At 36.2% G+C, this 14896-nt stretch overlaps 1 protein-coding gene across 5 annotated transcripts in view; it reads left to right on the top strand.

The window, feature by feature from the left end:
* Nucleotides 1-14896, top strand: part of LOC117417956 (protein ELFN1-like) — a 172906-nt gene that overhangs the window by 76230 nt on the left and 81780 nt on the right. For 2 of the 5 annotated variants that reach the window (XM_059035453.1, XM_059035452.1), the window contains one exon: nt 6687-6760. The exons of the other annotated variants lie outside the window; for them this stretch is intronic. The gene's annotated coding sequence lies outside the window, so the exon portion shown is untranslated. The remainder of the gene's footprint in view (nt 1-6686; nt 6761-14896) is intronic. 5 annotated transcript variants of the gene reach the window in all.

Here is a 14896-nt window from a genome sequence, read left to right as displayed (position 1 = left end):
TTTCTTTTCATTATTCATAAAAGCATGACTTATCCTCTGGGATTCATCGATTAACCTCCCGAGCTATGGACAGGGCTTGGTCAGAAAAAGTCAGGACCTTTCAGTAAAATTCAATACACAATTTTATTTCCTCCTTGATGACGTCTTTTGAACGTATTATTTCAACCTGTTTTCTGTGTCCAATGCTGTACAAAGAGTCTTCAAATGCCTCCAATATACATGTCTGTATAGATTGTGGTGATTTGTGGTGTCTGATTTAAAAAAATAAAATAAAACATCAGTAGAGCACAGAGAAGGAATGTCTGTTTCAGTTTTAGTTTAGTCATCCTTTTCCTGATGTATATAAAATATTATTTAAATGTATTAGATGGCCTGTGTTGAACAGATCTACTTTCAATTCTGTGTAGAAATCGGACAATGTGTCATCAGATATCATGTGTCGGTGGCTTGACAAATGGCTTCAAACTGCATCAGCTGCTGAGATTGCCTTTGCATGTAAGGGCATTTTGTACTTGGGGTGACTGGCATCCATGTCTCTTCTGTTTAAGTTGTTGTTCAGTATAAATAATGCTTTTGTGCAACTTTTCAAGCTGCAAACTCGACACATTTTCTCTGGCTGGCATGCCTAGCATTTGTGCATCACGAATCTGAAACCACTGTCTGTGAAATAAATGAACTCTGAGACCCGGGTTGTTATTGCTTCCTGTTGTATATTTTTTTAACAATACTTCAGATTTGAACGGAAATGTGGGTTAATGCATTAGACTATTCTGGAGGCTTTTGAATAGGGTTTAAATCTCTCTAATTTACTGAAATGACCACGATTGTGGGGCTGTGTGGGAACATAAACACTTTTTGTGCTTTTCATGGACTTTTCAATGGTACCAACATAGATAATTGCCTTGGTGTCATTTGCAAATTGTACCTACAAATGTAATAGTACATATAGAATATAACTGTCAGTTTTGAAACTGGAACATTTTAACAGTTATAACCTAATGGTTTAATACCTGTCACATCAGAGTAAAACTATACATACAGCTTTTGTAAGAATACAAATGACCTTGCATAATACATTGTGGTGGGATATGTAAAAGGCTATGATTTACTGAATTCATGTCTGTGGTGCACTTTAAACCACATACAGCTGATTGTATCAATATATTATTGTTATTTGGTCTGCTTGTGTTGAACTGTAAATTGACTACACCTATGTGTTGCCAGGTTATCACGTACATGCAATAGTAAGGAGAAAATGTACAACATTTACAAAATGCGACTTTCTCCCTGGGTTATAATAAGGACATATAGCTATGATAAATATAGCGAGGATTGCAGTCTCCTGTTTGATAGTATGGTTTATTACAGCAACATTTGTGAGATAAGCAATGCTTTGAAAGAACCAAGACTATAACATCTGTTTGAACCACAACCACACCATTATATATATATATATATATATATATATATATATATATATATATATATATAGATATATATATAGATGCAAATGTCATAATTACTGTATTTGTCTTTTTGATGAAGTGCTTGATATTTAAATGTCAGTATTCATGGGTAATTCTTCCAGTTGCTAGAGAAAGAGATTGCTGCTGGTGTACACATGGTGTGTAGGCATTGGGTAGCTCCATTGCACTATACAACAGGAAGACAGATATTACAAAGCACCTAACATGTATTTTAATTAAAGCTGGAAGGCTGTTAAGTAGATTTTGTTTTTGGCTGCTGACGAGACCAGCTTCCATGATTAGTTTACAGTCCTTTGAATCCCAGGCTTTTAAACACTTTGGGCTAGATTCTCAAAGCCCATTACTTCAGAAAGTCATTAGCATGATACTTTCAGACTGTCAAAGCGAATCCAATAAAATGACCAAATCAGAAATAAACAACTCAAACGTTTAATTTAGCGGTTTGTGAGTAGTCCAAAGTTGTTTCTTGCTTGTTTTAGAATTGTAAATGGTGTTTTTTTTCCCTTTCAGACAAACTTAATGCTAATGACGATTTGGAGTAAATAGTTTTTGAGAATCAAGGCCACTGTTATCAAATGTAGCCACTTTATGGGGCGGTTTAACCCTTATCTCTGTTGTTGTTGTTGTTGTTGTTGTTGTTGTTGTTATTATAGATCTATCCTTGTGAATTATATACAGAATTCCCGATGCTAAGCTTATTTACAATTAACTGACTTTTTTGGGTGATGATAAATTGTGCTGGTCCAAAGTGGATCTGAGTCACATTTTGTGATATATTGAAGTTTATAGCAAGCATAAAGAGCGTGCTTCTTTAAGTAAATATTTTATTTTGAATTTACATACTGAACAAACATATTGAATCTACTATATGAAAAAAAGTACCACTACAGTGGAGGACTATTGTGAAAACCAGAGAAGCTCTGAGCAATATTATTCAATAAAATAATGGTTGCGGGCAAGCCATGCTGAACAATAGCCAAAGCGATTTAGCTGTTGCCAACACTTTTCAGGATTGAAGTAGGTGACTGTCTGTTGCTAGGTAACCTTACGTCATCCAGAGTGCACTTTTATCAAAGCCCTATTAATTATTTATTTAATCAAACTAAATAATAATAAAGGTCTATTTATATGATTGTTGGGGCACTGTTTGGGCAGGATTTTCCACTTGCATTAAACTGTATTCAAAATGCCCCTTTTATTTAAGTTAAGTAGCTCAGTGCAGTTAAGGGCCATGCAATATGAAGTTAAATGTAATTAAGGAGGGAAAAGAAAAATAAGGTTACAGTAAGCTGCAGAGTGTAAGCCTAAAAATTAACTACTTTATTTAGCGTACTGCAGTTTCTGGCGCTTATGTACGAGCAATAACAAAAAAAAGCAAAACAATCACTTTTTAAAAAAAATATATCAGCAGTGTATTTTGACGTCAGTTCAATTCAGGCTAAATTCAGAAATGGTTGATATTCTTTTTAGAACATTAGCAAAAAGAAGAGCAGAGAAAATGTAAAATATAATTCTTACAAGTCTGTTGTGGTGTCATCACCCCCCCCCCCCCCCCTTACATGACATGGAAAAGCAAATGAGATGGATATAAGACATATAGTATATACAGTTCTTTCTAACTTTAAGATAGTGCTGTGAAGTGTGGACCTTTGTTTAATTGCTCATCAAGTTGATGGTTGACAGTACAGCGGGGAAAGAAGCACCTTTCCTTTCAACACAATGCCATGTCCTCTCAGGTCTGCAGGCAAGACACAAAGCTTTGAAAATGCCACCTCAAGTCCAGACCTGCAAAATCACCCTGTACTGTTAACATTTCCAATCTCCAGGCACTTAGAGAACTGCCAAGTCATCTCTTTGAATTGTACTCCTTGCTGGGCAATGATTAAAGTAAGAGCTTTGCAGAAATAACTTATAAAGGTTCTAGCATTGAAATACAAATGAGGTCTGGCTGCAACTTCCCATAATAATAATAATAATAATAATAATAATAATAATAATAATAATAATATCGATTGATTTAATGACTATGCTTACCAAGTTATATCTTATAAAACAAACAAAAAAGAAACTTAAAAGACAAAAGCATGTTTTATTTATATTCTATGTCCATTAACTTTAACCTGATGCAGATTAACTCCATGAAAATGAAAATGTTTTGATCATTATATATATATATATATGTTTTATTTTTTTACCCAGACAGGAACGGACCTTGAGATTTTCATTTCATTTTCACAGATGTCCTTGAGTAACGTAAGAACAGGAACCAACCAGCTCAGTATAAATCTCCTTGTGCTTTTATGTGTCATATACATCAACAGAAATGCAGACTCACTGCAGATTAGCTGTATATTGATTTCTAATGACTATGCTTAGCAAGTTCTATATTTCTTTTTTCCTACCCGTATTCCTGAAGAGACACGTATCAATGAAGCTTGGTGTGTCCTCTCTCTCTTTCTCTCTCTCTCTCTCTCTCTCTCTCTCTCTCTCTCTCTCTCTCTCTCTCTCTCTCTCTCTCTCTCTCTCTCTCTCTCTCTCTCTCTCTCTCATAGAGAAAGTTTACATTTATAAGTGTAAAAACTTGTCAGAATGTTAACAAAGAAAATAAATTAAATAGTTGTAGCACCACATGGGGGATGTATAAAAGCCAGGTCCAACCAAGTTGCATAACTGATCGCTCAGGTGTAGACCCGGTTTTACGCTATATTTTTTTGGAACCCCGCTACTTAATCCTGGTACTGGCAGATGGTGAATTATATCCATCTTGTTAAGTAATGCAGGATTTGAAGCTTGCTTGACAGAAGGCTAAAAAGAAAAAAAAATGGTTTAATTAATTTCTTTACAAAGGGGGATTTGTAGAGATTGAGATTGAGGCTAGTTTTACAGAACTTCAGTTAAACTAGAACAAAGTCAAACGCAGCAAACCACGTGCTGGTAGAGTGTGCCTTTCTCATACTTTGAGGTCACAAAAAACTTGGTCACATCCCTTTTTTTAAAAACTTCAAACATCAGGAGCTCTCTTCTGTTCATAATATTGGTGCAGGAAGTGGATGGCAGTGGTGTTGTGTGATTTATGCTCTGTTTATAAGCATCTGATGAAATCATTTTTCAAATAGTTGAGTTTGGTTGGGAGGGTACAAGTGTCAGTGTGAATAGATCTCATTCCGAGGATGAATGTTAATTCCAAACTAGTCCATCAAAGCACACGCACGCATGCACGCGCATACACAGTTTCAGCACAATCATCTTTGTTGACAAAACAAAACAGAATTGCCTTTTTAATAAGGTAAAAACCCTATTTGGTTAAGTCAGTGAAAGGGTAAGTTGTTCAAATTTTATGTGAATGTTAATCTTATTTTATGGTATTTTTAATGTCCTCCCAGTGGAGCTTCACATTACAAATGACAACAACAGTAAGTGATTTTAAGATGAATAAGTTGCACTTTTCAGTTTTCACTGTGGTTAAGCTTTAGTATTACTATTTGTATAATAATATAATAGTGATGTATATTCCATATGGATTGCATATAATTTATGACAGTGTATACTCTCTCCCATAGGTCTTTTTTCTTCATTAATAATGAATGGGCCACACTGAGTTTCAATACATTGAGTGTACATTTTAAAGAGAAGATCATTTTCTTTAACTAGTGCTCATGGCACTCCCTTGAGCCTAATGAAGTTACAGTAAAGAGGTATAATATAAAGATTTCAGTATAATGGGCAACAGTGCGGAGTAGTGGTTAGAGCTCTGGACTCTTGACCGGAGGGTCGTTGGTTTAATCCCAGGTGGGGGACACTGCTGCTGTACCCTACCGCAAGATTGCTCCTGTATAAATGGGTAATTGTACATAAAAATAATATGATGTCTTGTAACAATTGTAAGTCACCCTGGATTATTATTATTTATTTCCTGCTAGGAAATAAATAATAATAAATATACTAATGAAATGTTGTTCATTTACAAATGGGATAGACAATATATTGTACTGAAAGTAACTGAAGAAGTCCAGGACACAGTTTCACCTTTTGGGATCAGGGTTCAAGTCACCTGTGTCAGACGTGTGTGGAGTCTTTAACTATTTAAGCTCATGGTTTCAATGTGTTTTTTCATAGTCACCAGGGTACAATGGTGAGTCATCTGTCTTGGCAGCCAAATGACCTTTTAACATTTACATTAGTACATTAAGGCAGAGCTATCAGATTAACAGTGCATCATCTGAATGCAATATGAATTCTGTCAAGCTTATGGAGCGAGTTCGTTTATTTTCAATTAGTTTTATGTTTTAGCTCCTCCGCAGTTGAGCTTGCACTATACCGTCTGCAAGGCATACAGTTCCAAACAGATCATTTTCCCCCCAATCGTACTAGATGTGGCCAGCACAGTTTATAAATACAATTCGGTCAGAAATATTTTGTTGGTGAACCGTTTGAAATGAGGTCATCTTTTATGTCTAAAAAAATGAAAACGCACAGCTGACAGTAGATCATCCGGATACATTATAATGCCTTTTTTTTCTTTCAGTAGCATTGTATAAACAAATCATCAAGCGCAAGAGGAAGGTTTTGCAGTGATTTTCACCACTCTCAGCTGTTAGGAGTATTTACAGTAACAAGATGAAAGGGGTCATGTTGAAAGAGATCATTCAGTGGTTGTGAAAATACATCCCTTTGAATATTTATTATACATAAATAAACAAGATATATATATAGTTGGCTCATCCCGCAAGTTTTTGAAAAAGTTAGAAAGCTGTTTTTTTCCCAAGCTTGCCTCTATAGGAAATACACATCCTCATTTTGACCCATTGCAACAATGAGAAATTAAGTGACCTGAGCTACTTATGGGCCTAACAAATAAGTTATGTCCTGGTGATGTCATGACCGAGGGTGTATTTTTACATTTAGATTTCATGATGCTGGTGCTATTTGGTAATGGAGCCCTGGGCATTTGGGTTACAGATTAGCCCATTCTTGGAATCTGTTTCAATAATTCAGCCTGTGTCGTTGCTTTTATACGATAAGAGGAGCAATTTTTTTTCTTTCTTTCAAAATTGATATAGTACTTATTTAACAAAGCATAACCACAAGGGCATCTGCTCTTGACTATGAAAGCTTTCCCTCTACAAAACACATTACTAATAATACTAATGCATTTTAAATGTTCACTTAAACTTTTGTTTTGTCTCCCGATATAAATAGGATTCCACTGCAGAATACAGCAGTGAGATTTACCCTTACTCGTCTGACTCGACAGCAATCACTTCAGAGTGAAAGTAGGTGATTGCATGCTGTGCACTCTTATTTGATTCTGGATCCTGGCTTTCAGGCTCACATTGGCGTAGCTTTTTTATTCATTCAATTACATGATAACTTCAGAGATATACGGCTGGTTTCACAGACCATGATTATCAGTAATCTTGGACTATCTTACCTGATATAACATGAGGCAGTCCAAGACTAAGTACTAAGAGGGATCTGTGAAACTAGCCGTTTGAATGGCATTTGCTTTTAAAATGAACCTACTTCAACTCGGTTCATTCAGGGCCTATGGGATTGTCCCCATTATAAGAAAAACAATCACACGTTGACAAAGTGCAGTAATCCTCACCAATAACAAAAGAAGATTCAGTTAAAAAAATGATTGTTGCTGTGTAATTTGATTCTTAATAGCATATGTATACAATCTCTGATTTGATGTCTAGATCCATGATTGTTCTGAGCCAACCGAGATGCTGAGATTGTCCAAGTCATTTTAAAGTAATGCTGTTTGTTGCCATGGAGAAATATAGTGTGGATTCTGTTCAATTGGGAATTTATTTTGTGTACCAATGACCGAAAAATACATAATTGCTAGCCAAAAGAAACAATCAGATAATCTACTTGCATCTTGGCATATTATCTTCATCAATCTTTTAACAAAAGGCACTATCAGGAATTGCTTTAGCTGTATACTGAAGACAAGCTGGACTCTGAGACTTGGCTTCAGTTAAGGATGTTGAGTAATCAATGTGATGTCACCAGTCAAATCTCTGTTTTTAGAATCTCTATATAATCAACTTATGGAGGAAAATCCTATAATCCTGTAGGAAATCAGCAAACGTACAGGTTTGATACTAGAAGCCTTTATGATTTTTGGACCTTGGTATTGAAAAAGAAACCTTATTGTCGTTCTTGAATAATTTAGCAAACTCAACACAAAATACACAACCTATCCGGCATAAAATTATTGAACACTATAAGTCTAGCTGAACCAAGCCTCGCCCACTGAACAGTATGTACTATACAGGACAAACCACAGAAATCCTTGGGTTCTTTAAACAAAAGAAAATGTAATTAAGTGAAAGCAAATTGTAAGATTTGTACCTTAATGCTCTGAAGTAATACATGTCTTTGCTTGTTTATTTTTAATTAGACGTGTTTAGTCTTCTGTTCCGTGGCATTCCCAATATGTGGCTGCGTGTAGCAGTCCCTACTGTTGGAGTTGCATGTTAAAATACTCCCCATGTAGTCACGCTGAAGCACACCCCTCCACTGGGAGAGTCTTGGTTCAGTGGCACCAAGTGTGCTCAGTTCTCCAGTTTGAAATTTCATGACCTATTTCACTTATAAATGATCCAATTTTAAATCTAATTAAACGTGTTTTGGTCTCATCTGCATATGTCCTCAACTCTGCTCAGATTGTTTTTTAATGTCCCAATGGCTGTATCCCATCCTATCGAGGGAGACTAGGGCTGACAAAGCTGCAGGCATCATCAGCTCATGCAGTTCCTTACAGCCCAGCTGTGCATATTTTATTTACTTTTCATATTAGAATTAGAGGGGTTGAGGGCTTGGGATGTTCATTACTTGGCCAACCAAGTTGTGCAAAATGCAATTAGATTTTCAAATATATTATTATTATTATTATTATTATTATTATTATTATTATTATTATTATTAATTAGTCATTTAGCAGATGCTTTTATCCAAAGCGCCTTACAGAGACTAGGGGTGAACTATGCATCAACAACTGCTGCTGCAGAGTCACTTACAATAGGACCTCAGTTTTATGTCTCATCCTAAGGACGGAGCACAAGGAGGTTAAGTGACTTGTTCAGGGTCACGCAGAGTGAGCAAGTTAGTTAAAGTACCTTCTTTCTTTATATAGCTCCCTCCTAACAGGGATCCCTTTCAGTGGCTTTGAAGTACCAAATCAATTACAGAGATTGCATTGAGGCTGAGATTTTTTTTCTTCTCAAAAATCGGATTTTTCTGTTTGATAATTGTGTCATTTGTACTTTGATCTATTTTCATGAAGCACAGACTAAGTGGAAAAAAACTTCAAAAGGCAATGTACTTCCTGCCTGAGAGGGAGAGAGAAGCAGCTTGTGGGGAGAGTGTTTTTAAGTAACCCAGACATCAGAAATACAGTTAATGGATTTATGCAGCTTGAATGTTGTATTCGCTTTTATTAATTGAATATTGATCACATTGGAAAAAGTTTATCCAGTTATGCATATTAAGTACATCTTTCCTATATGTGCGTTTTGATAATTATTCCTGGAAATTCAGCTTGATGTATCAGTCTAGATTAAGGGTCGATGCTAGTGGATGTTTAATCTTCAAATCTATGTTGGCAATGATATTAGTCTGAAACCGCACTTATTTTGCCATCTCAAAATATAGACGCAAAAGTAATATTATGCAATAGAACTGTTTTTTGTACTCTAGGAAATACCTTTAAGGAGAACCAATATGTTAATTCATATTTTCTATCTATCTATTTATGTCTTGCTCTATTGCTGTGGGCCTCAGCTGTGTATCACATACAGAGACGCCTGGAGTATTGTGTCCGTGACATCTTCCCTCTCTCCATCTGGATCAATGGGATCAAGTGGCTAACTCCTATACTGTTTCTTTCAGGATTCACCTGCCCTTAGACAGGTTTTTTTTTTATGTATCTAGAATACATAATTTGACAAAACTGGTAAAAGATCACTAGATTTGTTTCTGTCCCAGTTTCACCCAGGGTTCTTGTTTTGATGGCAACAGTAAGACATTTTTAGCAACCCCATTTAACAGACACCACAGTTTTGTCCTTGAATAAGAATGATGTTGCAAACTGTAAGCACTCCTGTTTCAAAGTGTGTTGTCCCTCTGTACCCACATTTCCCACTGTTAGCTTCTGTTTCACTGAAATATGTTGCTCAGTCTAGACAAGGACTTACACATCTTTCTCAGAAGCTTCTCCTTTAGTACCCTTGTGTAAAGATGTGTTAAAAGCACCATGGTGTTGTCATTGCTGTGTTTATTTTTAGTTCACTGATATGGACTTAATGGTGAGTTTGCGAGTCATTGCAGGCAGACTGTATTAGAAAAGTACGATACTAAATTAAAAGGTCAACCAAATTTGCCTCCAGCATCAGCCTAATCCTTAATTAACCCAATTCGGTATGTTGTAGGTTCCAAGCTTTGACTTTGTGCGCATCATTACCAATATAGTTTCAGATACTCAAGTTGGGAACCTTTTAGCACACAAAAAAGACAAACTTCAGATGAATGCATTATATTTCATATAAACTAAATTAAACCCTTCTTGAGCACAAGAATGAAAGCAATCTGGTTCAAAGCTGGAGTGGTCATTGGTCTTGGCGCTACAGCCTTGGTTGGGCTCAGTTCCCAGCTTAAGAAATGTATCATCCAGTGGTCACAATTATAATTAATGACAGAAATCTCTTTATTACAGTTCTGCAGTCTATGACGCTCTGGTATGACTTTATTAAATCTCTGTTGTTTAATAATCTCTTGTAGAATTGTCTAATTACATTTATACTTACAAAAAAAAAAATTCTTTCAGCTTTCTACTTCACAAGCCCACCCATTGTTTTACCTGAGGGCTGTAAAGTTTGCGATCTGTTACACAGATATCCATGCATAATGTATTTTTTAAACAAGGTCTATCATTCAATATACAAATTGCACTGTTTTTTTTCTTTTGGTGTTTCAAAACTAGACATGAACAACTCAGAAGTTATGAGGATTCTTAGGAGCACCCATGTGGTATGTGGTAGTGCTTTGTGGACAATCAATCTAGGTTAAAATGTGTGTTAACATTCTGTGATATCTTTCTGCTGTATACTGTATTGCATTTTTTTTCATTCGTATTGACTTAATGTTTGGCGCAGAAACTACTGATTTCATAATTTCAAATATTGGTAATGTGTTAACCTCTTGAATGTTATTAGACAGTTATATTACAGAAAGCCCCATTATTGAAACAGCCAGCATTTGGGTGAAAAGGGTAGGGCTGTTCTGAGACTGGAGTACACGTTTATTCACCCCCAATTGATTTTGTTATCCTGTTTTTACTTTAATGCTTACAAACACAGCTTGATATGGAGGCCTTGACTATATATATATTTTTTTTCTCCCTTGGAAATTGTTACTTGGATGTATTGATGTGGTATGTGCGAATGCTGCAGCTATTCCCCTTTCTGTTAAATATATGGTGTTTTGTGTCATTGTGTTTAATTGAAATATGGAGAGCCTTCTCATTCCAACTGAAAACAAAACAATTAGGGTAATTATTTTCTTCTCTTGTATAAAGAGAAACAATAGCTGGAGATTTTAGCAACAGAGTTTACTTAGGTGTCATTTTCTTGCATTTCTCTTACAAATATCTGTGGATACATTTGTTAAAGTCTTATTAATTGATTTGAAATATTGTGTACATTTTTAGCCACCCGTTTTAACTTTCCGTTACACTAACTACTGAGTGTGAAAACAGTCCTACTTTAAATATATTGTAACAGTTTCTAGATTTTGTACATAACATAAGTAAGGAGGAGGTATACACGTATTTTATAAAAGAACCCCTTTAGAAATGTAGAATTTGAAACGACTTTGCTTTAGAATATCATAAGTGGGAAATACCTGCACAAAAGGCTTTGTCTTACACAGTCTTTTTTATGTGGGTCTCAAATCTGCCTGAAGCAAACTACTTCCCTAAGCCTATTTAAAGCTGGAAATGTTATTATGATCCCTTAACCATAGCTAGAAATCCTGTTATTTAATGGTATGGGATGCTGTTCTGTCTGTTACTAGATGCTACCGTATGGGATGAGCTGTGATCTGGAAGCTTTGAGCATTCTCAAGCCCTTTTCTGAAATCCCTGTCGGCATCAATTAAAAAAAGGAGTCAGCAGGGAAGCGAACTCTGGCAGAAGGTCATTGGATTTTGTTGCCTTCGGAATTAAGATAAGCTCAGGCCTGACGATTTGTGATGCACTTCGCTGACCTTCCAGGGAAACATGGACTGACAGCAAGTGTGGCGTACCATGGCCCTTCTCCTGCTGCTTGTGCATGCACCCTAGATGGGAGCGCACCTTATCCTGCAGCAGGCTCTGGTGTGCTACATCATTAACTTTAAACCACTGTAATTAACAAGGTAACCAAAGAATGATAAAAGTGGGCTGTTGCAGTAGAGCTGAAGATAACACTGTCCAAAACCAGTCAGTCAAGACCAGAATTTAAACTGTTCAGTCCTTGGGGTGCATGGTTTAAAAATAGAGGGTCACCTTGCGCGTTAATTTGAAGTGTTCAGTAGTACTGTATTCTTTACAAATTCTATATAGTGGTATAAAAGATAATCTAGAAGTATGGTTGACACTTATTCTGAATACATGAACATTTTAGGCTGTTGCTATCTCCCTGTTGTGTTAACTTGAAATAGCTCTGGTCAGTTGTGCTTGGGGATAATAAGAGATTTAGCTGTGCCCTCAATCACACTGCAGCAAGAAAATCATGAGAGAGAGCATCAGTCCTGTTTCCTTTGGCATAGTGACACTTTATTATAGATTGGTTACATTAGAATGATCTATTCATATTCTTTCAGCTTGGCATTAGCTGTAAATGTATTATTTGTGCTGTCAGACCACCTAATAACATGCCAACAACTTTACAATAAGATAAAATGCAGATGTGGAATATTCACACACATATTAATCACTACCCTTATGCTGAGAAACATGTGTTCTTCCTCCTAATCTCCAGACTGCAGTGGGTAGTTTACACAACAAGGGCCATGTTGATTTTTTTTTTGTGTCAGACAATGAGTCATTCGGCTTTTTTGTTGTTGTTGGAAAGCTTAATCAATTTTTTTTCCAATTCAAAGCATAGAAATAAACATTCCACCACTAAATATTCCACCACATTAGTAAGAACCCTGTACATCTTCTGACAAAGGCATTCCTCCAGGGAACAGTGACGCACTCTCCTTCTTAAGATTCTAGCATCATAGTTCCATGGATCCAGGCTGAGAGCTCCTGTCTGGTCTCTTCAAACAGTAATGTCGTTGGCCAGGCTTGCTAGAGCAGAACATGGCAAAGGCTCACATCTTAACTGGAGCACCAGCCCTGGGACGAAGATATTTTCATTGCGCACTCTTTGTAAAGATTGATTACAACCAAATGAGCTCTTCAAGATGTTTGTAGGCACACAATAACTGAGTTTCCTTTAATTTGCCTTCAGTTAGTTTGCATACAATTATCTATTTGCTTCATTTGCGCACAGTAATCGAGATGTATGTTGTATTTATTACGGCTTGTTTTCCCCCCTTAACATAAATGCAAGCCACATTTTTAATTGGTAGCATTCACACCCAGACACACGCACACACACACACAAACACAGTTTTATTTGCACCATATGCACCGAAATCTAGTTCAGGTTCAAAACATATGCCACTTTTTCATGTTCGCTATCCTCTAATCCGTGTAATCCATTCGCTGCTATGCTTACACTGTAAGTATTTCAGGTTTAGGAGGAAAGGAGGATAACACAAGAGTGTAACTCTACAAAGAAGGCATCTCCTGGGGTGTTTCAGGCTTTATCAGATCAAAAGGTACTCTGCATTCTCACTTTCTTGCTCAGGATCCTGAGTTATTCATCAGTTCCCCAAAGCAGTCACCTAATTGTATCAATAACAATTATATATGTATGTATGTTGTTATAATTGAAATCCCTCTTTTACAACCACCAAAGAGATGTAACATGCTCTTAATACACAGCTGTCCCTAATAAAGGGAGACCTTCGGGTTCTCCGAATTGAAAAGGGAAGATAAAGATCGGTCTTATTGGTAATCTGCCTGAAATATTTAGTACCTTTGGTGACTGGCATTCAAGTTTCATATATTTTATAATTTAACGTTAACTACTTAAATCTACCCTTATCATTTGAGAACAGTGAATGCCTTTCCTGTTCAAACAACAAAGAATAATTGTGCACACAAGGTCAACTTATTATAAAGGGCTTGTGTGAATGTCTCCATTTATAAACTGGAACCTTGTATATTAACGTTTATCTTGCTATAGTGTACAAATGATTAAATGGTCTGTGGTCAAAGTTTTTTTCAACAGGAAAATAGGAGAGCTGTGTCAAACGCTGTTTGCTCTTCTCCTTCATATAATGAATTTCATTTTAAACTTTTCTCTTTGTGTTTACTGTACCGTAGCTACACATATAGCCCAGGTGGATGCACACATCCTGTCAACCTTTTTTAAAAGCTGTTTGTTCAGATACACTATTAAATCTGTTCATCTTATAGTGCCAGACAGGCTGTCACAGTAGTATTCTATGCTAAAGCCTCTTATCAGATAACACTTTGATCCTATCCTATCCTCAAAATGTAGGACTGAACCTGCATTTCAGCTGTAACTGACAAAATATAAGCCGCTGTGTGTAACAGAATAACGCATATTTTTTCATTGCAGCTGTTGCAAAGTCCTGTACTTGTGTCTATTGCCCTTTACTACAAATTGGATAGTACCACTTGATGGTATGTAATTGTAACAAGGATCTTAAAGATAAAGTTCAAATTGATTATATTGGCACATCCCAAGCCAAGACGGCTACATTTCTTGCTTGTTACACCCTTGGTAGATACACACAAAAAAAATTCTAATACTGATCGCCAATTATCCCTTGAACACAACCTGGCAATATATATATATATATATATATATATATATATATATATATATATATATATATATATATATGGAGTTCATACTTGACTCTTTTTAAATGAAAAAAAAACGTTATTGGTAGGACTTGTTATTCATTGCCAATAGTCTCCTGCATAGCAGTATTTGTAAAAGCCATTGCTCTAACGCTGGAGGCCTGTGCCCTGCCTGGATATAATTTGAGATATATGTTTTGTTCTGCTACACTTTGGATAGATCTCAACAGCACTGAATAATCCATGAAGTGTACTCAGTCATTTTCATTGGAAACTGACACCTTAGTCAGTCACGTTATAACAAGCTGGTCCTCATCACCCCAGCCGTTTCACAGGTACTGCTTTAACATTTCCCAATGACAGACAACTACAGTTCAGTAAAAAAAAAAAAAAAAAAATAGCTCTGTGCGCC

This window comes from Acipenser ruthenus, chromosome 13 (genome assembly GCF_902713425.1).
Source record: "Acipenser ruthenus chromosome 13, fAciRut3.2 maternal haplotype, whole genome shotgun sequence".
Lineage (NCBI taxonomy): Eukaryota > Metazoa > Chordata > Actinopteri > Acipenseriformes > Acipenseridae > Acipenser > Acipenser ruthenus.
Note: the sequence above shows the minus strand (reverse complement) of the source record. Positions and strands in the feature narration are given on the sequence as shown.